Here is a 25,010-nt window from a genome sequence, read left to right as displayed (position 1 = left end):
TCCACTAGTTTTATCATCCACTGATGATTCGATCCCAAATTATTACCATCATAATTTCCAAATGGTGATTTCTAATTCTGCCATTTCTTCAACATGTACCAATTGGCATTCTACTGTAAGGAGGTTTCCCTTCTTGCTCAAATACTTATTTAAGTATGTACTCATTGATTCTCCTTTTATTCAGTGAGTTATAATCTGTTTCTATCTTTTCTTATTTTGATACTCAAATCGTCCCAGATTTGGGGCAACTGGAAGTCTCTTCAAGCAGATTGTGGTGTCCTTTTCATGTCTTTTTCTTCTTCTGCCTTCGAGTACTTCCTTAATCTCTGGCTCAAGAAATTTCTGGGCGTGGAAATTTCTTAGGCCGGGTGTGGTGGCTCATGCCTGTAATCCCAGCACTTTGGGAGGCCGAGGCAGGTGGATGACCTGAGGTCAGGAGTTCAAGACCAGGCTGGCCAACAGGGTGAAACCTTGTCTCTACTAAAAATACAAAAAATTAGCTGGGCGTGGTGGCACACGCCTGTAATCCCAGCTACTTGGGAGGCTGAGGCAGGGGAATTGCTTGAACCTGGGAGGCAGAGGTTGCAGTGAGCCGAGATCGTGCCATTGCACTCCAGCCTGGGCAATAGAGCAAGACTCTGTCTCAAAAAGAAAGAAAGAAAGAAATTTCCAGTCTTACCCTGTACTTTTCCTGCCCCAGCCCTGGAACCAGTCGTTTCTCAATAAGGCCTGTTTCCTTTTAGAGGAAAACAGTATTTAGGAACCAAAATCTGAATATTATTAGACATGCTCAAAATTCAATCCAATGAATCCAAGATTCATTCTAGCTTTCCCATGTTCCATATTTGCATCTACTTTTCTCTAGCAGTGAGAAACCTTGTTCTAAGAAGAAAGAAAAAAAAAGAAAAGAAAGAAAAATAAAAATAAACCTGGTTCTGTTGTTCAAAATATATTTACTCATTCGCTTAAAACAAGAATATCTAGAAAGTAGTTTCAGAGTTTTAAAAATATTAAAAATAGAACTATTATATGATCCAGCAATCCCACTTCTGGGTATATATCCAAAGGATATGAAATCAGTAGGTTGAAGAGACATCTACACCCCCTTGATCCTTGCAGCATCATTCACAATAGCCAACAAACAAAGAAAATGTAGATTTTAAAATGTGGATAAAGAAAATCATATACATAACATGTATGTACAGTATATACACACACGGGAGTACAATTTAGCCTTAAAAAAGAAGGAAATACTGTCCTTTGCTGTGACATGAATGAACCTGGAGGACATTTTGCTAAGTGAAGTAAAACAGGCACAGAAAGACACATACTCTATGATCTCACATGTGAAATCTAAAAAAGTCAAAATCATGGAAGCAGAGAGTAGAATGGTGGTTGCCAGGGGCTGAGGGTTGGGGGAAAATCAGGAGATGTTGTTTAAAGAGCACAACATTTGGCTGGGCGCGGTGGCTCACGCATGTAATCCCAGCACTTTGGGTAGCCAAGGCAGGTGGATCACTTGAGGCAAGGAGCTGGAGACCAGCCTGACCAATATGGTGAAACCCCATCTCTACTAAATACATAAAAATTAGCAGAACATGGTGGTGCATGCCTGTAATCCCAGCTACTTGGGAGGCTGAGGCAGAAGAATCGCTCAAACCGGGGAGGCGAAGGTTGCGGTGAGCCGAGATCGTGCCATTGCACTCCAGCCTGGGCAATGACAGCAAAACTCCATCTCAAAAAAAAAAAAAAATAGAGTACAACCTTTCAGTTAGGATGAATAAGTTCTGGAGATCTATTACCCAGCACAGTGACTATAGTTAATAATAATGTGTTACACACATGAAAATTTTGACTAGATTAGATCTTAAATTTTCTCATCTCAAAAAAAATATGTAAAGTGATGGATATGTTAAATAGCTTTATTTGTATTTAATTTTTGTCAATTACTCTTTAAACCTTAATAAAGTTGAGAAAACATTCTTTTTTAAAAAGTTTTGGATTAAAGTAGTGATAGATGGTTTTAACTTATTTCCCATCAAAAGTTTGTTTGAGCATTCTCCTTTCACAGGCACCATTTTGGCTCTGCCCTACTCGGATATAATAAGATTAATCACACTCAAGAGAATGCCTTTCAGGAGTTCAGAACTTTACAGGCTAGCAGGGTTTTTTGGTTTTTTTTTTTTTTTTTTTTTTTGAGATGGAGTCTTGTTGTGTCACCGAGACTGGAGTGCAATGGTACGATCTCAGCTAACTGCAACCTGCACCTCCCAGGTTCAAGTGATTCTCCTGTCTCAGCCTCCCGAGTAGCTGGGACTACAGGCATGTGCCACCATGCCTAGCTAATTTTTGTATTTTTAGTAGAGATAGGATTTCACCATGTTGGCCAGGCTGGTCTTGAACTCCTGACCTCAAGTGATCAATCTGCCTCTGCCTCCCAAAGTGCTGGGATTACAGGCGTCTGCCACCTTGCCCAGCCAGGGGGGAGTTTTTTTGGTTTTTTTTGGTTTTTTTGTTTTTTTGAGATGGAGTCTCGCTCTGTTGCCCAGGCTGGAGTGCAGTGGTACAATCTCGGCTCACTGCAAACTCTGCCTCCCGGGTTCACAACATTCTCCTGCCTCAGCCTCCCGAGTAGCTGGGACTACAGGTGCCCGCCACCACGCCTGGCTAATTTTTGTATTTTTTTTTTTTTTTTAGTAGAGACGGGGTTTCACCGTGTTAGCCAGGATGGTCTTGATCTCCTGACCTCGTGATCCGCCCACCTCGGCCTCCCAAAGTGCTGGGATTAAAGGTGTGAGCCACCACGCCTGGCCCAGGGGGGGATTTGTTAATGCCACACAGACCCCAGATTTATTTCTCCACCTTTGTTCTTGCTCTCTCCAACACTTATTTATTTAAAAACCACAAATTTGATTTAAGGCTTTCTTGCTTGAAACACTTAAAGTTCCCCATTATCTCACCATTTCATATTCCCTAGTATGGAATATAAATTCTTTCACAATCAAGAACTTGTTTAATTCCCTCTAGGGATTCCCTGTTTCTTTTCTGCCCACATCCCCCGTATTCCAAAACCCACTACTCTTCCACAACTCAGCTCTGAGGTCATAAACTCTTCATGAAAGCCTTTTTTGAATCCTAGGTCTCAGTTAGACGACCCTCTCTGATTTCCCTTAGTACTTTTTATTTTCCCTACTATAGCACTTTCTGCATTACTGTTATTTATCTGTTATAATCTGAAGCCAGGCTTTGAATCCAGATTCAAATTATTTGCTGTGTGACATAACTTTTCTGTATCTCAGTTTCCTCATCTGCAGTGTAAAGAAAATCACAATATCTACGTCATGGGTTTGTTGTGAGGATAAAATGAATTTATACGTAGAACAGGCTTCAAATGGCACCAGGCAAGCACTTTAAAGTGTTCGCTACTCACAGCAGTATTTATATGTCCTTATGCCACATTCCTACATAGGTGCTCTCAGTTTTCTTGTTTGTCTCCATCGTAGCAGCCTGTGAGCTATGTAGAGCCTGTGACCATGTCCTGTTTTTCCTTCTATTCCTCTCTCCAAGCACAGCCCAGGGTACCATGGTAGAAGTTCAGAAAAGGTTTATTGAGTTAATGTAAACACAACTCTGATTTAATTTTTTAAGGAAAATTTGTATTATTTTAATTATTTTTACGTACAGAAAACTCAACAGTGTACATTTAACCCAGCTTAGTGGCAAGTTCTTGAGCGTTTGCCTTTTCAAGCTTGCCGGTGCAAGCCACAGACTTGGGACCCAGGACATTGCCTCCCCAGTGACGGCGGATCTCATTGTATCTGTCGTTGTAATCAGTCCTGATAGCTCCCACTGGCTTAGCCAAAGCGCCTTTGTCTTCCGAGTTAACCTGTGTGAAGGCGACAGTGGTGCAGGTCTTCCTGTGGACTAGAAGTCCCAGTCTTCCCTCCCCCTTGATAATGCAGTAAGGGACCCGCATTTTACGACACAGGGCAGGCAAGAAGACAACCAGCTCGATGGGATCCACGTCCTGTGCAATCACACCGGCTGAGCTTTCTTGTTCTCTAGCAAGGTGGTGATGGTGTTAACTCCTGCCCGAAGGACAGGTGGTCTCTTAGTGGGGATGTCCCCTTTGCCAGCAGCTTTCTTTTTGGCCAGGGCCAACAGCCTGTGTTTCTTCTCTTGCTTAGTCTCTGATCTGTACTTGTGGGCCAGCTGAAGTAGCAGAGCAGCTGTTTGGTGGTCCAGGGCCTGCGTGAACTGGTTACTCTCAGGAGGCACTTTCAGCTACTTACAGAGGACGGCTCTCTGCCCCAAATAGTGGGGCTATTTCACAAAGCTGGTTAGGTCTCTTTCGGGCTGAATGTCCTGTCCAATGTCAAAATCCTCAGGCTGTTTCTCAAACAGGGGATTCACCACTTTCTTAACCTCCTGCTTCTTCATGACAGCAGGGCCGGAGCCACCTTCTTCCCCTTGGCCTTCTTTCCTTTCGGCAGGAGGAGACAGCCTGATTTAATTATTTTTAAAGGTGATAAATTAAATGTTGACAAGATTTGAAGTTTTGTTTTTTTTTTAAAGAAAACCTTTATGAGATATATATATACACAATGGAATACTATTTATCCATACAAAAATGGAATCCTGTCATTGGCAGTAACATGGATAGAACTGGAGGACATTATGTTAAGTGAAATAAGGCAGGAACCGAAAGTTAAACACAGATTGTTCTCACTCATATGTGGAAGCTAAAAAAAAAAAAAGTTGATCTTATAGAAGTAAAAAGTAGAACAGGGTATACTAGAGGCTTGGAAGGGTAGAGGGAAGAGGAAAATAGGGAGAGATTTGTTAAAGAATACAAAATTGCAACTACATAGGAATAAATTATAGTGTTCTGTAGCATTGTAAGATGCCTATAGTTAACAATAATATTCAGTTTCAAATTGCTAGAAGGAGGATATTGAATGTTCACAACATAAAGAAGTGATAAATGTTTGAGATAATGAATACACTAATTACTCTGATCTAATTAATCACTGTATGTTATACGTGTCATATCACTATGTACTCCATAATATGTGCAATTTTTTTTTTTTTTTTTTTTTGAGACGGAGTCTCGCTCTGTCACCCAGGCTGGAGTGCAGTGGCGCAATCTCGGCTCACTGCAAGCTCCACCTCCCGGGTTCACGCCATTCTCCTGCCTCAGCCTCTCCGAGTAGCTGGGACTACAGGTGCCCACCACCACGCCCGGCTAACTTTTTTTTGTATTTTTAGTAGAGACGGGGTTTCACCGTGGTCTCGATCTCCTGACCTCGTAATCTGCCCGCCTCGGCCTCCCAAAGTGCTGGGATTATAAGCGTGAGCCACCGCGCCCGGCCTTATGTGCAATTATTATGTGTCAACTTGAAAAGTTTAAACAAATAAAAACTTTTAAAAGAAAAACTTTAAAATTGAGAAATGTGAGCGGAACTAGATAACCCTCAGTGATTGGTTTTTTAATCTACATAATAGATCCAAAACAAAATGCTTCATGAGCCCCTCACTGGATTGCAATTGATGGCAGTGTGCAAAAAAGATTATGTGATTAATCAGAGATAATGTAATCAACCAGGGCGGTGTGCCCGCCCTCTTTCTGGAGTATAAAAGGAGTTGTGAGCGGCTTGGGTCACCATTTGGTGAGCTGAGGGTGAAGCTACCAAGGTTGAAGCGTTCGTTCTTCAGACGACTCTACCTGAGGAGGGTGAAGCTACAGAAGTTGAAGCGTTCTTCAGATAACTCTACCTGAAGGAAGAACACTGCTACAGAGAGGGGTGAGTAGACCACACCAACTTTCATGGTAAAGGGCCTGTAAGAGCTCCTCGAGCCTTGGTTGGGGTGCATATGTGAATAGGAGGTTTGTTTTTAAACATTTCTAGAGTGTTATTTGTTTTGGGTTGGTTAGTTTGTTTGTTTTTGAATCGAGATAGGGTCTCCCTCTGTTGCCCAGGCTGGAGTGCAGTGGCGTGATCTCAGCTCACTGCAGGCTTCACCTCCTGGGTTCAAGCAATTCTCCCAGACCCAGCCTCTGAGTAGCTGGGATTACAGGCATCTGCCACCATGCCCGTCTCATTTTTGTGCTTTTAGTAAAGACAGGGATTTCACCATGTTGGCCAGGCCGGTCTCAAACTACTGACCTAAGGGGTGATCCGCCTGCCTCGGCCTCCCCAAGTGTTTGGATTACATGCATGAGCCACCGTGCCCAGCCCCAAAAATTTTTTTTAAATAACCTTTATTTTTGCTTTGAGAATTTAATTGTACATACTTGACCACAATTACCTGGACCTCTTGGAAAATGTTGATAGTTTTTTCTTTATTTATGAAAGTATTGCAAGCCACTGTGGGTAATTTGTTGTTGTTTTGAGATGGAGTCTCCCTCTGTTGCCCAGGCTGGAGCACAGTTGCTCAATCTCTGTTCACTGCAACCTCTGCTTTCCAGGTTCAAGTGATTCTCCTGCCTCAGCCTCCCAAATAGCTGGGACTACAGGTGCGTGCCACCACACCTGGCTAGTTTTTGTATTTTTAGTAGAGACAGAGTTTCACCATGTAGGCCAGGCTGGTCTCGAATTCCTGACCTCAGGCGATCTGCCTGTCTCGGCCTCCTAAAGTGCTGGGATTACAGGCATGAGCCACTGCACCCAGCCGCTGTGGGTAATTTGGACAACAACAAAAAATAGAAAATAGAAAATAAAACGTCCACAATTCATACTGATTCACAAATAGTCACTATATGCATTTTCACTTACTTCTTTCCAGGCTTTTTTCCCATGTACAAATATTTTGTCTCAAAACTAGGACTCTGTCATGTTAAGTTCATTTTTTTTTATTTTTTTATTATACTTTAAGTTCTAGAGTACATGTGCACAATGTGCAGGTTTGTTACATATGTATCCATGTGCCATGTTGGTGTGCTGCACCCATTAACTTGTTATTTACATTAGGTATATCTCCTAATGCTGTCCCTCCCCGCTCCCCCACCCCACAACAGGTCCCGGTGTGTGATGTTCTCCTTCCTGTGTCCAAGTGTTCTCATTGTTCAATTCCCAATTCCCACCTATGAATGAGAACATGTGGTGTTTGGTTTTTGTCTTTGTGATAGTTTGCTGAGAATGATGGTTTCCAGCTTCATCCATGTCCCTACAAAGGACATGAACTCATCATTTTTCATGGCTGCATAGTATTCTATGGTGTATGTGTGCCACATTTTCTTAATCCAGTCTATCATTGTTGGACATGTGGGTTGGTTCCAAGTCTTTGCTATTGTGAATAGTGCCGCAATAAACATACGTGTGCATGTGTCTTTATAGCAGCATGATTTATAATCCTTTGGGTATATACCCCGTAATGGGATTGCTGGGTCAAATGGTATTTCTAGTTCTAGATCCCTGAGGAATTGCCACACTGACTTCCACAATGGTTGAACTAGTTTACAGTCCCACCAACAGTGTAAAAAGTGTTCCTATTTCTCCACATCCTCTCCAGCACCTGTTATTTCCTGACTTTTTAATGATTGGCATTCTAACTGGTGTGAGATGGTATCTCATTGTGGTTTTGATTTGCACTTCTCTGATGGCCAGTGATGATGAGCATTTTTTCATGTGTCTGTTGTCTGCATAAATGTCTTCTTTTGAGAAGTGTCTGTTCGTATCCTTTGCTCACTTTTTGATGGGGTTGTTTATTTCTTGTAAATTTGTTTGAGTTCTTTGTAGATTCTGGATATTAGCCCCTTGTCAGATGAGTAGGTTGCAAAATTTTTCTCCCATTCTATAGGTTGCCTGTTCACTCTGATGGTAGTTTCTTTTGCCATGCAGAAGCTCTTTAGTTTAATTAGATCCCATTTGTCAATTTTGGCTTTTGTTGCCATTGCTTTTGGTGTTTTAGACATGAAGTCTTTGCCCATGCCGATGTCCTGAATGGTATTGCCTAGGTTTTCTTCTAGGATTTTTATGGTTTTAGGTCTAACATGTAAGTCTTTAATCCATCTTGAATTAATTTTTGTATAAGGTGTAAGGAAGGGATCCAGTTTCAGCTTTCTACATATGGCTAGCCAGTTTTCCCAGCACCATTAAATAGGGAATCCTTTCCCCATTTCTTGTTTTTGTCAGGTTTGTCAAAGACCAGATGGTTGTAGATGTGTGGTATTATTTCTGAAGGCTCTGTTCTGTTCCATTGGTCTGTATCTCTGTTTTGGTACCAGTACCATGCTGTTTTGGTTACTGTAGCCTTGTAGTATAGTTTGAAGTCAGTTCATTATTTTTAACATTGTTTTATGATCATAACCTTTTTTTAATTAATATTCTTGGGAACTATGATGTAGGTATTTGCACAAGAGTCTTCACACAGATGTACCAGAACTGTATTTAACTTGTCACCAGTTGCAAATTAGTACAGAGAATGTATATCTGTGTATATTGATTATATTCAAACCATTTTTTCCTCCAAAGTATACAATTCAAATCTGAACTACAAATTTTGCCTCATCAAATAAGTCCTCAGTAATTGTGTGATACAGCTTAGTTTAACGTAATCTGTTGATGATGTCAAAGCTCTGCTTTTAACACAAGGCTGAAATTTTGTACCCAAAACCATGCTTCAGGACCATGAAGTAACAGGATGCTGTTAGTGACTCGGGTTCACATAGAATCTCCTGTGGTCACTGAACGATTTTCACACATAATTTTGGTCTCCATGACTGTGTGTTCAGTAGTGAAAGCCAAAGGTCAATGTGCTTCCTCCTTATAAATAACCAGTTACATGGGTGGCCTAAAAATAAAGAAGTTCTTGGCCAAGACAGGTTAATGAAGGCCAGTTTGGTATCCTGTCGTGCAGTATGGCTATTTTAGTGTCTCAGTGTAGCTAATTTGTCAGCCTTCCCTGGACATTAGCACATATTTAGATCCTGATGTTCTAACTAATGAATGACAGCTAAGGAATGCGTAACTTCCTGGTAAAGAATTGATTGCATTATCACTGATTAGGTTGGGGGAATTGGAATTTAGTATCTTTGTGTATAGGAGCAGGAAAGGTAAATTATGATTTAAAATTCACTGAAGGATTGTAGGAGAAGAGAAAGGAAGAGGAAATTGTGGCAGGAACATAACCAAACTAAACAAAACCATTGCCCAGCCTGGGATTATAATTGTAATGGAGTACAATTAACGTATTTGAGTCAGGTTATTCAAAAGGTTATGGCCACAGTAGTTTAATACAGAAAATACGAAAGAAAAATAGCAGGGCATCAAAGTTAGTGATATCAGTTGGCCTTATTTTAAGAGGCTTATAACCACACCTGAAAATTTCCAATTACCAGTCTAGAAATTTCCACAGCCATTGACTGTATCTGAGGAGGGGAGGAGTAATTCAGTGCTTTAATTTAAATTTAAAAACATTCAGAAGACTGAAAGCACAAATATTCAAAGTAACAGATGGTAGCCTCCTCTCAGAGGCAATAAAAAGACTTTACAATCCTCACCAGAAGTGTATTTAGTTATAATTTAGTTTTGCAGTTTCTTTTTAAGTATATTCCATTACAGTAGGAATTTTCTCTATTCTTGTCAAGCTTCTGGTCTCTCTTAAAGCTCAAAGCATATGAAAAGCATTCTATTCATGTTCTTTTATCATAATACTGGGAGCATCTTGTCCAGAACTTGACCAGAAATTCTTATACACTTTCTTCTAGACTGTAGTCCCAAATCCTTAGAAGACTGTTTCAAGGGCTTTACCTCCACTCCCACATTACAACCTTCCAGGCTGAATTAGGTATCTCTTCTCAGCCTTCCCACAGCACACAATAAGGAACATCTATTATATAATTTAGGCCGGGTGCGGTGGCTCACGCCTGTAATCCCAGCACTTTGGGAGGCCAAGGTGGGTAGATCACTTGAGGTCAGGAGTTCAAGACCAGCCTGGCCAACATGGTGAAACCCGTCTCTACTAAAAATACAAAATTTAGACACGGTGGCCTGTAGTCCCAGCTACTGGAGAGGCTGAGGCACAAGAGTTCCTTGAACCAGGGAGGCAGAGGTTGCAGTGAGCTGAAATCTCACCACTACACTCTAGCCCGGGTGACAGAGTGAAAGTTTGTCTCAAAAAAAAGGAACAATTTATCAAGCTGTATTGTCACTGTTTACATATGGGTCCATTTTGGGGACAATCTTACTCTTATTTATGTTTGTATATCCACCTCTTAGGCAATGCTGGTGTATAGCAGATTTTCACAGAAATTATGTCAGAATCATACGAAGAGACAATTGTGTTTTTAGTAGCAATGTCGGAAGTTCTGAAGCACATGGTATGGTTTCTGTTAACATGTGGTTGATATCAGAACACAGCCAAGCAAAGCAGCAATTATTCCATGTATTCCTGGAAGACTCACACCTCCATTTCTTTTCATCTTTCCACTCCCAAAACAATTATTGTTCATTTCTGGTAATATAAGAACAGTGCTAACTGATCCTTTCTTCTTCAAAGAAGATCTAGTTGGCTCAGCAAAGAAAATGAGTTCTGTAGATCTTTAGAGGCTGCCCTGAGTAGAGGTACATGACTCTCCAGGGCAAACATTTCCACCATTAGAGGATTAAGTCAGATTTTTAGAATGAAACAAGGACCTTTGGAGAGTTCCCTGGAAAGTAGAATATTTAATAATTCAATATTGTTGTCACAGTCATTAGATTAGATCTAGATTAATAGGAAGGAAAATCCTTGAAATTGCTGATGGCCAAAAAGTATCTCCCTTTCTCCAGCGTCTTCGGTTATCCATTTGTATAAATGGCAGGAGGCCTGGGTTACCAGAAGTATTACTACTGCCAGTGTAGCTGCTGCTGCAATCATAATTCTTGGCACCACAAAAAATCTCTGTGCCTATTGTAGTAGTTATGGAGGATTTTGTCTCCCTGAATGACATATCAACTTTCTATTACCAAAGGCATACATCCACTCTGTCTAGCAATGGTGAGTCAACAGAAAGTATACAATTCACTTCCCAATTAAACTTTTTTTTTTTTTTTTTTTTTTTGAGACGGAGTCTCGCTCTGTCACCCAGGCTGGAGTGCACTGGCATGATCCCGGCTCACTGCAACTTCTGCCTCCCCAGTTCAAGCGATTCTCCTGCCTCAGCCTCCTAAGTAGCTGGAATTACAGGTGTGTACCAGAATACCCAGCTAATTTTTGCATTTTTAGTAGAGACAAGGTTTCGCTATGTTGGCCAGGCTGACGAACTCCCGGCCTCAAGTGATCTGCCTGCCTCAGCCTCCCAAAGTGCTGGGATTACAGGAGTGAGCCACCATACCTGGCCTCAATTAAACTTTAATATTATTCAGCCTTTCTTTGGTATAACACAATAAAGACAATAGAAATATTTTCCCTGAATTTCCAAAAAAATTACTCCAGTTTTCAAGTTCACATTTTGCAAATCTAAAAATCTAATCACCCTAATACAAGAAAACAGTTTATTTTCTTAATTTAAAGATTTTTTTACTGTGATCTATTTATTTTGAGACAGGCTCTTGCTTTGTTGCCCAGACTGGAGTGCAGTGCCACAATCACAGCTCACTGCAGCTCTTCGTCCGAGCCTCAAGGGTTCCTCCTGCCTCAGCCTCCAGAGTAGCTAGGAATACAGGTGTATAACACCAAACTTGGTTTTTTTTTTCTTGCCTTTTTTTTTTTTTCTTTTTTTGTAGAGACGAGGTCTCACTATGTTGCTCAGGCTGGTCTCAAGCTCCTGGTCTCAAATGATCCTTCCATCTTGGCCTCCCAAAGTGCTGGGATTACAGGCATGAGCCACTATGCCCTGCCTAATAAAACAACTTAAGATATTATGGCAAACTTGCCCTAGGTGTGCCTTGTTAGGTATTTTCTCAGGGCGTGGTTTCTGTATGCCTCATAATGCATAATGGGAGGATGATACCACAGGGGAAGTTAAGTCTAAAATTCTCTGAGCAAAGGCTTTGCCAAAAAGATCAGCATGTCACTATCACTTTGGGTGAATCTGTACTACATCAATAATTTATTCCTGAGTCACTGATACTGCTTGTCAGTTCTTGTTAATCATTTCAAAGAATAAAAAGTATGATTATTCTAAACAGTAACATAAAAGTGAGTTGTTAATCGACTTTTACAAGAAATGCCCAAATATAACAAGCAGAAATTAGTAAACAATCTGTAGCACTTAGGTGATACTATCCAAGATAAACCCATCTAATATCATAATCACTTCTTGATTTCATCCTCTAATCTCATTGTCTGCTACCAGATCCTATTTCTCGGGGCTTCTGTTTTCTACCAAACACTGGCGCAGTCATCCAAACATCCTGAAATCAAGCATGAAACAATAATAGCATGAAATATGCTAGTTTCTTATTAAATACTTATTATGTGCCAAGTACTGTGTTAAGCACAGGGAAATTAATAGAACACAGCCTTTGCCTTGGAATTCTTCAAAGGGTATGAGGGAGATAGATGACATTTAAAAAATGATTATCATCATGGGATGAATGCTGCAATAGAGGTATTTGCAAGGTACAATGGAAGTACAGGGAATGGAATATCTGTGTTGATGAGGAAGTCAGGAAAATTTAATTTAAAAATTAATATTAGGTGTGGGCATGGCGGCTCATGCCTGTAATCCCAGAACTTTGGGAAGCCAATGCGGGTGGATCACCTGAGGTCAGGAGTTTGAGACCAGCCTGGCCAACACGGTGAAACCCTGTCTGTACTAAAAATACAAAAATTATCTGGTGTAGTGTGCGTGCCTGTAATCCCAGCTACTCAGGAGGCTGAGGCATGAGAACCACTCCATATATATATATATGGAGGTTGCAGTGAGTCAAGATCACACCACTACACTCCAGCCTGGGCTACAGAGTGAAACTCCGTTTCATAAAAATAAAAATATAAATTAATATTAGGTTTTAGGGGAAGTAGCAAGAGAACATTCCAGGTAAAAGGAATTGCAGATACAAAGCCATGGAGGTCTGAGAAAGTGTGGCATCTATGTTAGAAATCACAGTTGGTTTCAAACATCTGGAAAGCGTAATGGAGTGGAGCAGGAGGCAGGGCTATAAGGCAGTCATGATCTTCTTGAAGTCTCTTAAATATCTTGCGAAAGAGTTTGGACTTTATCTAAAAGTCAGTGTACGATCATTGGAGGATTTTGAGAAAGAGGATAGCAAGATCAGATATGCATTTTTTAAAATGATACTGAACATACGCTTTTTTTATTTTGAGATGGAGTCTTGCTCTGTCACCCAGGCTGGAGTGCAGGGGTGCGATCTCGGCTCACTGCAACCTCTGCCTCCTGGGTTCAAGCAATTCTCCTGCTGGGACTACAGGCACCCGCCACCATGCCTGGCTAATTTTTGTATTTTTAGTAGAGATGGGGTTTCACCATATTGGCCAGGCTGGTCTCGAGCTCCTGACCTTGTGATCCACCCGCCTCGGCCTCCCAAAGTGCTGGGATTACAGGCGTGAGCCACCACGCCTGGCCACATATGCATTTTTTAAATGCAGGGTGGATTAGATGGGACAAGACAAGTCATTGAATTAAGTTATTGCAATACAACTTAGAAAATATTGTGGAAGGAAGTAAAAGGGGGAAGGAGGGAGGGATGGAGGAGAGAAGGAAGCAGGGAAGGAAAGAAGGAACAAATGAACAAATAAGGCTTTTGACAGTAAAAAATTAGAAGGAGGGGGACAATCTCTGAGCCACTGCTCTCCAGACTCAATAGAATGTGGTAGCCAGTAAGACAGAAAAGAAGAAAAGGGAGGAGTCTAGTAAGACTGCCACATCTGTGGCTTGAGCACCTGAGGGACAAAGGTTCCAGTCACTGTCTCATGATAACAGTAAAATGAATAGGTCTCATGGGGGAAGAGAGATTATTGGCTCAGCCTAAGCCATGTTGAATATGAGATGCCTCAGTTCATCCCATGGAAATATAAATACATCCAGAGCTCAGAAGAGAAGACTTTACTGGAAGCACATCTTAGAGTCATCTTTGAATGTTTGGAAGTTGAGACCAAAGAAGTACTCTAAGTAAGTCTGAAATTGTAAAGTGTATAAGAATGGCAGAGAAAGAATAGGAAATATTCTTTAAAATACCAACACCTATAGGGCAGGGAGGCAGAGGAAGGCAAGCCATCCCAGGGGCCCCCATAAGAGAGTTTCAAGAAAGAAATAAAGATATGGAATGAATTTCCTCATCTGTCAAGTAGGATTGTTGTAAGAGTTAGATAATGCTCCTAAAGTGTCTATTACAATGCCTGCACATAGTAAGCACTGAATAAATGTTGAAGGGTGATTAGCTTTAAACAGGACATATCGAAGGCCATAAGGATGGCTTGACTGTATGGAGGCATGAAGGATAGATCATTTTGCTCACTCTGCTCCCCTTATCAGTCAACAGAACACTGGAGAGATGAATCACTGATGTTCACCATGTCCATTAGCGGGAAATTAACAAGTTTGACTTCACCAAAATCAGTTCATATTTACAAATAACACGCTAATGAGGAAAAATATCTTATAAATACTCCCTTGTAACAAAGATTATTAAAGCTGTTCTACATTAATTAAAAGGATCATAATATAATGATACTTGTAAACAGCAGGGACCTCTTAAGTGGAGTTATTTGGGGGAAGTGATAGTGTATGAAGCTATTTGACAGTTTCATTTCCATCCTTACTTGTAAAAACAGCAAATTTACTTTTCACAATGAACACCAAATAAAAGAAAAATGGCTTAAACGCAGCAAAAAAAAAAAATCATTTGGTTTAAAAAATGAATTTCACGGCCAGGTGCGGTGGCTCACACCTGTAATCCCAGCACTTTGGGAGGCCAAGGTGGGCAGATCATGAGGTCAGGAGATGGAGACCATCCTGGCCAACATGGTGAAACCCTGTCTTTACTAAAAATACAAAAATTAGCCAGGCATGGTGGTGTATGCCTGTAATCCCAGCTACTCAGGAGGCTGAGGCAGGAGAATCACTGGAACCCAGGAAGCAGAGGTTGCAGTGAGCCAAGATCGCGCCACTGCACTCCAGCCAGGGTGACAGAATGAGACTCTGTCTCAAAAGAGAAAAAAAAAAATGAATTTCACAGCCAGGCATGGTTGCTCATGCGTATAATACTAGGACTTTGGGAGTCTGAGGCAGGTTTGCCCAGGCTGGTTTCGAACTCCTGGGCTCGAGCAATCCTCCTGCCTCAGCCTCCCAAAGTGCTGGAATTACAGGGGTGATCCACCGTGCCTGGCCAGAATGGTGTTTTTTCTTGACAACAGCAACCCAGGATGGACATGCCAGGAATATATAATATTGTGGAAGATCACGAAATGGCCTCATTCATGAAAGACTAAGGAAGGTACCCTATGGGAACGCATTTTTTCATAACATATCTAACCAATTTCCATAGTTTTCATCATTTACAATAGTGCCTCTCAATAAAAATGAATTACTTGAAAAGTGAAAAGTACCAGCCTGGCAAATATGGGGAACCCCGTCTCTACTAAAATACAAAAATTAGCAGGGTGTGGTGGCAAGCGCCTATAATCCCAGCTACTTGGGAGGCTGAGGCAGGAGAATCACTTGAACCCAGGCAGCAGAGGTTAAAGTGAGCTGAGATCACGCCATTGCACTCCAGCCTGGGTGACAAGAGCAAGACTCCGTCTCAAAAAAAAAAAGAAAGAAAGAAAAGAAAAGTGAAAAGTAAAAAACAAAATACAAAGCCTTTTTTTTTTTTTCTTGAGACAGAGTCTCATTCTGTTGCCCAGGCTGGAAGGCAGTGCACATGATCTAGACTCACTGCAACCTCTGCCTCCCGAGTTCAAATGATTCTCCTGCCTCAGCCACCCTAGCTGGCATTACAGGCGTGTGCCACCATGGCCCACTAATTTGTGTATTTTTTTTAAGTAAAGATGGGTTTTTGCCACGTTGGCCAGGCTGGTCTCGAACTCCTGACCTCAGGTGATCTGCCCACCTCAGCCTCCCAAAGTGCTGGGTTTACAGGTGTGAGCCACCGTGCCCAGCCACAAAGCCTAATTTTTGAAATTAAGTTCAATAGAAATAAAGTTACCCTGTCAAATCGCTGTAAAGGTTTTTAAATGCTTGCTCTCAGTTTCTATGCTTATCTCCTCTCAGACCAGTAACAGTTCGTAGATTGGCACCAGTTCACAGACTACACTTAGAGTAGCATTAGTCTAGGGAAAAACTGCTCTTGAAGTAGCCATCAGAATGAAAAGGAAGGGCAGATTTTCAGTAAAGTATTGCATAATCATATTTTATGATTCACTTTTACTAAACTCATGGAAGGATGAAATACAAGCCCAAATGCCAGTGCATTTGTAATGGAATAATTCCTTTACAGGATCAGAACATGTAGGAAGCCAAATTAATAATTGAAAGCTTGTTTGTTTAGCAAAGAACCAGAGCATAAGAAAGTAAATAACCTTAAGGGATATTTCAAGGCCATGAGTACAGCCTAACAGAGTGATGGAAGCAGGGACTCTTGCAGTTAAGCCACTGGGATTTGAATTCCAGCTGCATCACATAATACTTGTATGACCCTAAGCTTTCTGAGGCTGCATGTCCTGAGTTTTACAATGGGAGTAATATCAATCTGGAGAGATTTATGAAAAGATTAATATAGTGCTTAATACAATACCCAACACATAGTAAGCACTCAATAAATGTCAGTCAATGTTATTAATACTATCCTATAATAAGGTATGTTTCTACAACAACCAGCATGTTCAGTACAGATTCAATGCCTCTTCCCTAGACAGTGCCTGATAAACACTGACAACCTTCATAACTTCAGACCTTTCTATTCTGTGTACCCAGCCATCATCTTCCTTCTGTTCTCACAATCTTCCTCTGGGCAGATAAAATAAAATTGATTTTGTTTCCGCTTACACATTCCAGGGCAGCTTCCCTTAGGTTATACCCAAGTCACCTTGAGTTTTAGATGTTTCCAAATGTTTAGAGGCGATTTCTTGGTTTATAGCCACAAACATGATATATAAACAACTTTAATTTCCCAGGGAGCTTCTCACTGGTTGGGCATTCTATTCTCACATTTGATGGCAAATAAATACACATTGAAAGTAAATTATAATCAGATTAACTATCCAAGAACATGGAATCAGAATGAAAGTGATTATAAAGTTTTTGACAGCTGCTGTCAGGTTAGGATAACCTGGTGCCTCTATCTCTGCTGCAGAGAGTACAATAAGGCTACAGACCTATCGGTGCAACCTCTTTGAGCATTTATCCGAAATGATTTTTCCCCAACTGCAAGAGTATCATTTTTGGGAAAAAAATACAAAATATAGGAAGTTATAAATAAAAAATTGTTTATCATCACATCACCCAGTGACACCCATAAAGTATTTAAATGTCAGTTATTACCTGTTAACATTTTAGTTTATTTCTTTCTATTTTTATAGCATTTCTTTTTATTTAACATTACAATTATTTAATTATGTTAAAGACATTAAGGTATTTTCTTTCTCTTTTTTTTTTTTTTTTTTTTTGAGACAGAGTTTCGCTCTTGTTTTCCAGGCTGGAGTGCAATGGCGCGGTCTCGGCTCACCACAACCTCCGCCTCCCGGGTTCAAGTGACTCTTCTGCCTCAGCCTCCCGAGTAGCTGGGATTACAGGTGCCTGCCACCACCCCCAGCTAATTTTTTATTTTTAGTAGAGACAGCATTTCTCCATGTTGGTCAGGCTGGTCTCGAACTCCTGACCTCAAGTGATCCGACCGTCTTGGCCTCCCAAAGTGCTGGGATTACAGGCGTGAGCCACTGTGCCCGGCAAGATGCTTTTAATATCCGAAAAGTATTTCATTATATAGATACTTCAAGTGATATCACCCACTATGAGTTGATTTTTTAACTAATTTCTATCTCAGACTCTGAGTATTCTAACAAATTCAACAAAACAGTGCAAATATGTGTTTAGCACATAGCTTGGAAAACAATAAGAGCACAATAAATTTTAGCTGTTCTTGCTGTTATTGTAATCTATCAAGAGTTTAATTGTTCTCTTAATACCTAAATATACAATTTTTAGGAGTCCCGCTGCTATATTCTCAAAACCCTCAGAAATAGTGTCTTTCTCTAAGCATACTTTGAGTGCCTTTATTTATTTTAAGTTTCTGGTTTATTCCTTACAAACATATTGCTAATGAAAATATTAAATTATGGAACTTTTCATCAGTGTGCCTATACATTCAGCACCATAGCATAAAATAGGCTCAGAACCATGGCCTTATATCTCTGTTTGGCCTTTGACAATTTTTGGAGGCAGTGTGGCATTTTGTGATGTAAATCTTCTCCATTTTATTTCCATATTTCTAATCTCTCCACCTTTCTCTGCCTCCACTGTCCTGATCATAGTCAACACCAACATTGTCTTCCATTTGACAAGGCAGGAAATCTCAAGTGTTTCACCCTGTTAAAATAATTCTACTCTAGGGCCTTCTCCAGTCCATTCTCCACAGAACAGAAAAACAATTTTCTTAAAACACATTTCCTGATATGTGGTGTGATTCACTGTCAGCAAAATAAATCCAAATTCTTTCCATGGCCTACAAGGTCCTGCGTGATCCAGTCCCTGCTAGATGTCCAGGCTTATTTCCTTCTCTTGTATTGCTGCAGTCCCTCAGGTCTTCCAACTTAAGTACCAACCAAACTCCCACCTGAAATCCTGTGTTGTCATTTCCTCCACCAAAAATATCTCTCTTCCTCCCCCTCTTTTTGTGATTCATTCTCATCATTTAGATCTGGATCTCCTGGGAGACACCACCCCTGACTTCACTGTCTAAAGTAAGTCACCCCAGCCATTCTGTTGACCTCCTTCACAGCACAGATTATAAATATATTCTATGCTTATTTAGTTGTTATTTTCTCTCTTTTCTCACCTGTATATAAATTTCACTGGGGCAGAAAACATGTTTATGTTGTTCATAAGATAGCAGAGTGCCTGGCATATGCTAGGCATTTAACACATATGTGTTGGGGGAGGAGGGAAGGTTGACAGCCACAGCTACAGATATAGGTGAAAACCCCAAGGAAAGTGGAAAGTGAGTCCAGGAGGCCCTAGGACAAAACTCCACTGAACACCATTGTTAACGGGATTGAGAGACTAGGAACCCTGCAAAGAAAACTTAGAAAAACTGGGAATAGGATGCCCTAATAGAATTTTATGTGGGAAAGTAATATGATAGTATCCAAATAAATAGTGGTTGAGTATTTACTATGTGCATTAATATGTCTAAGGATTAAAGAAATACATTATAGGACAACTATATTTAATGGTGGCTCACACCTGTAATCCCAGCACTTTGGGAGGCCAAGGCAGGCAGATCATTTGAGATCAGGAGTTCGAGACCAGCCTGGCCAACATGGAGAAACCCCATCTCTACTAAAAATACAAAAATTAGCCGGGTGTGGTGGCAGGTGCCTGGTGATCCTAGCTGCTTGGGAGGCTGAGGCAGGAGAATCACTTGAACCCGGGAGACGGAGGTTGCAGTTAGCCAAGATTGCGCCACTGCACTCCAGCCTGGGTGACAGAGAGAGACTCTGTCTCAAAAAAAAAAAAAAAAAAAGAGAGAAATTTCAAAAGGCTTCTATACTCATTTTCTCTTATGTTCAGTATCTTCCAACCATGAATGGAACTATAGAAATACACGAAGATAGCAATGTTTGTTGAACATCCCTAGTTAAAAAGCAACTGTGTTAGGATAAGAAAAAAGCATGACTATTGTAGCTTTTGTTAAATAAATGTTGTTATGCTTGCAGGAAATTGTTCAACAACATTTCTCCTTATGTAAGGCCTGCCCCAGTAATGCTGCTTAGGTCAGTGTCTGTCTGGATTATCTGCAGCCTAAATGCCAACTCTGTAAATTAAACCTGTCAAGTGACAGCTTTGCCATAGCATGCATATCCAACCTTTAAAATTTATTTATACTCCATTCCCTTTCTCTAGCCAGATTAAATTCTCCTTTCCTAAGCTATTTTTGCCTCAGTTCAGACTGTGGCATAATTCAACATGTTCTAAACAACCACATGGAGACTGTGGCCTTCCTGATTTTCAATTCCCAAATGATTTTTATTCAGGCTATAGAATAGCAACAGAAATTTCACCAAATTTACTAAAATAAGAAGAGTCTTCTCAAACTAGATTCCTCCAGGTACCAGTAGGCAAAGCAGTCATGAGTTATTGATAGATTCATAATAAGTCCTTTATTCAGTCCCCCAAGGAAATGGTGCCTTTCAGCATGCAAATGAAAAGTATTCTCTTACTAATCAATCTGTCCATCATTTCTTTTTTGTTTTTCCTTGAGAGAGAGTGTCTTTGGTCTGTTGCCCCAGATGGAGTGCCGTGGCATGATCACAGCTCACTGCAGCTCTAAACTCCTGGGCTCAAGCAATCCTCCCGCCTCAATCTCCCAGGGAGCTACAACTACAGGAATGCACCATCATGCCCAGATATTTTTTTTTTTTTTTTTTTTTGTACAGACAGGGTCTGCCTGTGTTGCCCAGGCTGTGTCTGTCACATCTTAATATGCACACTATGCTCCTACGAAGTAAATACTACATTAAGCGGCAGAATTACTAATGTGAATACACATTCTCATTTGATTTGGAGACTACCTAGGCAACTTTCAGGTTTATATTTAAATTGATTACGCTTAGACATGAAAAATAAAGAGACAGAGAATGGGCATAATAGAGATTGATTCAAGAGAATTGTTTCTTAAAATAGACTTTAAAAAAAAGTTGTTCAAAACTGCCTTGATCAATTTTACAGAGAAAATATTACCTCAAATGGTTTGATTTGATGACTTGATGTTACTTCTGATCCAGCAGGATTCATTTATTAATATAAATATTTACATCTGTAGTACCCTCCTAGGTGGGTGACTGTTTCTATATGTCTGACTCAACAAAACACAGTAGCCCACAGGCAGCTACTTGCCTTTGGACTTTGTCCTTAGGCCAGATTCCTTAAAAGGCTTGTCGGGACAAGCTTATTTGCTCATTGGAAATTTCTGTGTCTAAATTTCCCACAGAAATTAGGATGTAGCACTGCTACAGCATTTTGATTATTCATCAAAACTTATTCAAAAGACTTTTCTTAAAACTTTAAATCAATGTCTTAAGGAAGAAAATTAAGTCACTTTTTAACATAGAGCATGTTTTAGTTTTGAACAATATTTAAGCACTGCAAATTATATATTCATAGAGATTTAAGCATAGGCATACCTTGGAGATATTGCAAGTTCAGCTCCAGACCACCACAATAAAACAAATGCTACAATAAAGGAAGCCACATGCATTTTTTGGTTCCTATTTACACTATATTATTGTCTGTTAAGTGTGCATAGCACTATGTCTAAACAATGTACATACCTGTTTTGTCCCACTGAACCCATAACTGGAGTTGCCTTAAAAGCAGCAGCAGGAGAATTCCTACAAGAGAGTACCCCAAACCATTTGGAGACAGGGCTGGTTTGAGATTTCAAAGAAAGAAGCTCTAAATGCCAGAGTGATCAGTCCAAAACATTTATTAAAGGAACTTGCAGGGTGTTGCAATGTATCATTGTGATGGACAGCAAGAGAAAAGGGATGTTTTACCCACATAAGTCTGTAGCCAGGGGGTGAGGGGATGGAGTTTACATGAAAATTTAAGGAATTCGGCTCAGGGTCGGGGTCAGTTTCTTTCCAGTAAACCAAGACACTATTATCAGTGCCTGGGAATGTTCAAGCTGGTTTGGGTTCAAGCCAGCTGAGGAGAACCTATGGCTACGGCTGGCTGGGTCACTGTGATTTTGGTCAGGACACAGAAAGTAAGTGGGGAAAACGGGTACCCTAGAATACCTTAATTTAGAAATACTTTTGCTAAAAAATGCCAACAATCATCCGAGCCTTCAGCAAGTCATAATCTTTGCTGCTGGAGAATCCTGCCTCAATGATGATGGCAGCTGACTGATCAGGGAGGTAGTTGCTGAAGGTTAAAGTGGCTGTGGCAATTTCTTAAAATAAGACAATGGAGTTTGCTGCATTGATGACTCCACAAAAATTTTCTCTGTAGCAGGCAGTGCTGTTTGATAGTATTTTATACACAAGAGAACTCCTTTCAAAGTTGTAGCCCACTGCTTTATCAGCTAAGTTTATGTGATATTCTGAATCCTTTATCATTTCAACAATGCTCACAGCATCTTCACCAGCAGTAGATTCTATCTCAAGAAACCACTCTCCTTTCTCCTTCATAAGAAGCAACTCCTCATTCATTCAAGTTTGATCCTAAGATTGCAGCGATTTAGTCAACTCTTCAGACTCTGTTTCTAACTCAAATTATCTTGCTATTTTCACCATATCTGTAGTGATTTCCTCCACTGAAGTCTTGAATGCCCTCAAGGTCATCCATGAGAGTTGGAGTTAACTTCTTTCAAACTCCTGTTCATGCTGATACTTTTACCTCCTCTCATGAATGTTCTTAATGGCATCTGGAATCCTTTCCAGAAGGTTTTTGGTTTACTTTGCTTAGATCCATCAGAGGAATCACCATCTACGGCAACTTATAACCTTATGAAATGTACTTCTTAAATATTAAAATCTGAAAGTCAAAATTATTCCTTGATCCATGGGTTGCAGAATGGATGCTGTGTTAGAAGGCATGAAAACAATATTAATCTCCTTGTACATCTCCATCAGAGCCTTTCAGTGACCATGTGCATTGTCAAAATCTGTTATTTAGTGTAGCCACCTTCATCAATGTTCTCGGCTAAATCTTCTCAATAACTTGCTGCAGCTTCTCCATCAGCACTTACTGCTTCACCTTTCATTTTTATGTTAGGGAGAGGGCTTCTACTCTTAAACCTCATGAATCCACCTCTGCTGTCTTCAAACTTTTCTTCTACAACTTCCTCACCTCTCTCGGCCTTCATAAAAATGAAGAGAGTTAAGGCCTTGCTCTGAATTAGGCTTTGACTTAAGAGAATGCTGTGGCTGATTTTCTATCCAGAACTCTAAAACTTTCTCCCTATCAACAATGAGGCTGTTTCACTTTCTTATCATTCCTGTGTTCACTGGAGTGGCACTTTTAATTTCCTTCAAGAGCTTTTCCTTGGCATTCACAACTTGACTGTTTTGGGTATGAGGCCTAGTTTTCGGCCTGTCTCTGCTTTCAACTTGCCTTACTCAGCTTAATCATTTTTAGCTTTGATTTAAAGTGAGAGATTAATGACTCTTCCTTTCACTTGAACACTTAGAGGCCATTGTAGGGTTATTAATTGGCCTAATTTCAGTATTGCGGCGTCTCACTGAGGGATTGGCCGATGAGCGGAGCAGTCAGAATATATACAACATTTATCGAATAAGTTTGCCATCTTAAATGGGTACAGTTTGTGGTGGCCCAAAACAATTCCAATAGCAACATCGAAGATCACTGTTCACAAATTGCCATAACGAATGCAATAATAATTTAAAAGTTTGAAATATTGGGAGAATTACCAAGATGTAACACAGAGACATGAAATGAGCACATGCTGTTAGAAAAATGGCTCTGATAGACTTGCTTGACAAAAAGCTGTCACAAACCATCATTTTGTTAAAAAAAAAAAAAAGTATTTGCAAAGCACAATAAATGAAGGTATGCCTGTATACTACATATTTATCTTTAATAATCGTACAAGAAAATTAATTGGATATAAAATAGGCTGTTCTAAAACAGCAAGAGGGAAATAAACTTTTAACAATGCTGACAGGAGCCATGGCATACTTGAATTTTTAGGACTCTTTTTTTTTTTTTTTTTTTTTTTGAGACAGAGTCTCACTGTCGCCCAGGCTGGAGTGCAGTGGCGCAATCTCGGCTCACTGCAAGCTCCGCCTCCCGGGTTCACGCCATTCTCCTGCCTCAGCCTCTCCGAGTAGCTGGGACTACAGGCACCCACCACCACGCCCGGCTAATTTTTTTTGTATTTTTAGTAGAGACGGGGTTTCACTATGGTCTCGATCTCCTGACCTCGTGATCTGCCCGCCTCGGCCTCCCAAAGTGCTGGGATTACAAGCGTGAGCCACCGCGCCCGGCCAAATTTTTAGGACTCTCGTTAAATATGGGTATGGGAACTTACCCTCTGCACTAGTATCCAGACACTTACTAGATTATGGTCCATTGGGGTATTTGCCTCTATTAAGTATATTTGCTAGACTGTCATTATACCTTGCAATCCAGTGTCTTTTTCTAGGTTGATATTGTCACATTTAATCTATTATTGCAATGATATTACTCTTGCTATGTTAAATGTTTTTATCAGACTTCCTTGTAAGCCCCAACCAATCTGAGAAGATTGAAAATCAAGGAATCCTTCACTCCTTTTGTAAACTTGGTATAAATGGAATCAATGTTTACTAGATCTGCTGTTCTTGTGAAGATTTCTCTGTTCTTCTTCATCAAGATTTGCCAATCTTCCTCTGCACTCTTGCCTTCTGCAGTCTTTCATCTTCCATAAAAATATCGCTTATAATATTCTTTTTTTGAAATGAAGTCTCATTCTGTCTCCCAGGCTGGAGTGCGGTGCCACGATCTCGGCTCACTGCAGCCTCTGCCTCCCGGCTTTCCAGTGATTCTCCTTCCTTAGCCTCCCAAGTAACTGGGATTCGAGGTGCTTGCCACCACGCCCAGCTAATTTTTTGTATTTTTAGTAGAGATGGGTTTCACCATGTTGACCAGGCTGGTCTTGAACTCCTAACTCCCAACCTCGAGTGATCCACCCACCTTGGTCTCCCAAAGTGCAGGGATTACAGGCATGAGCCTGTATGCCGCCACGCTCAACCTCCTTATAATATTCTTCTAGTCTTATTTCCCAACTGCTGGCTTTTATATTTTGAATTGTCAGTAGAAAGCCCTGCCTATCGTGATGAGGTCAAGGACACATGTTTTGCTGAGAGAAGTAACTTCCAGCTGAGAATCTTGTTTAGCAGGA

The 25,010-nt window shown here is 40.5% G+C and overlaps 1 pseudogene; it reads right to left on the bottom strand.

Moving 5' to 3' along the window:
• Nucleotides 1-3,703: 3,703 nt before the first annotated feature.
• Nucleotides 3,704-5,874, bottom strand: LOC116476677 (large ribosomal subunit protein eL8-like; annotated as a pseudogene).
• Nucleotides 5,875-25,010: the final 19,136 nt, after the last annotated feature.

The sequence above is a fragment of the Hylobates moloch genome, unplaced genomic scaffold (assembly GCF_009828535.3).
Source record: "Hylobates moloch isolate HMO894 unplaced genomic scaffold, HMol_V3 SCAFFOLD_2, whole genome shotgun sequence".
In the NCBI taxonomy this organism is placed as follows: Eukaryota; Metazoa; Chordata; class Mammalia; order Primates; family Hylobatidae; genus Hylobates; species Hylobates moloch.
Note: the sequence above shows the minus strand (reverse complement) of the source record. Positions and strands in the feature narration are given on the sequence as shown.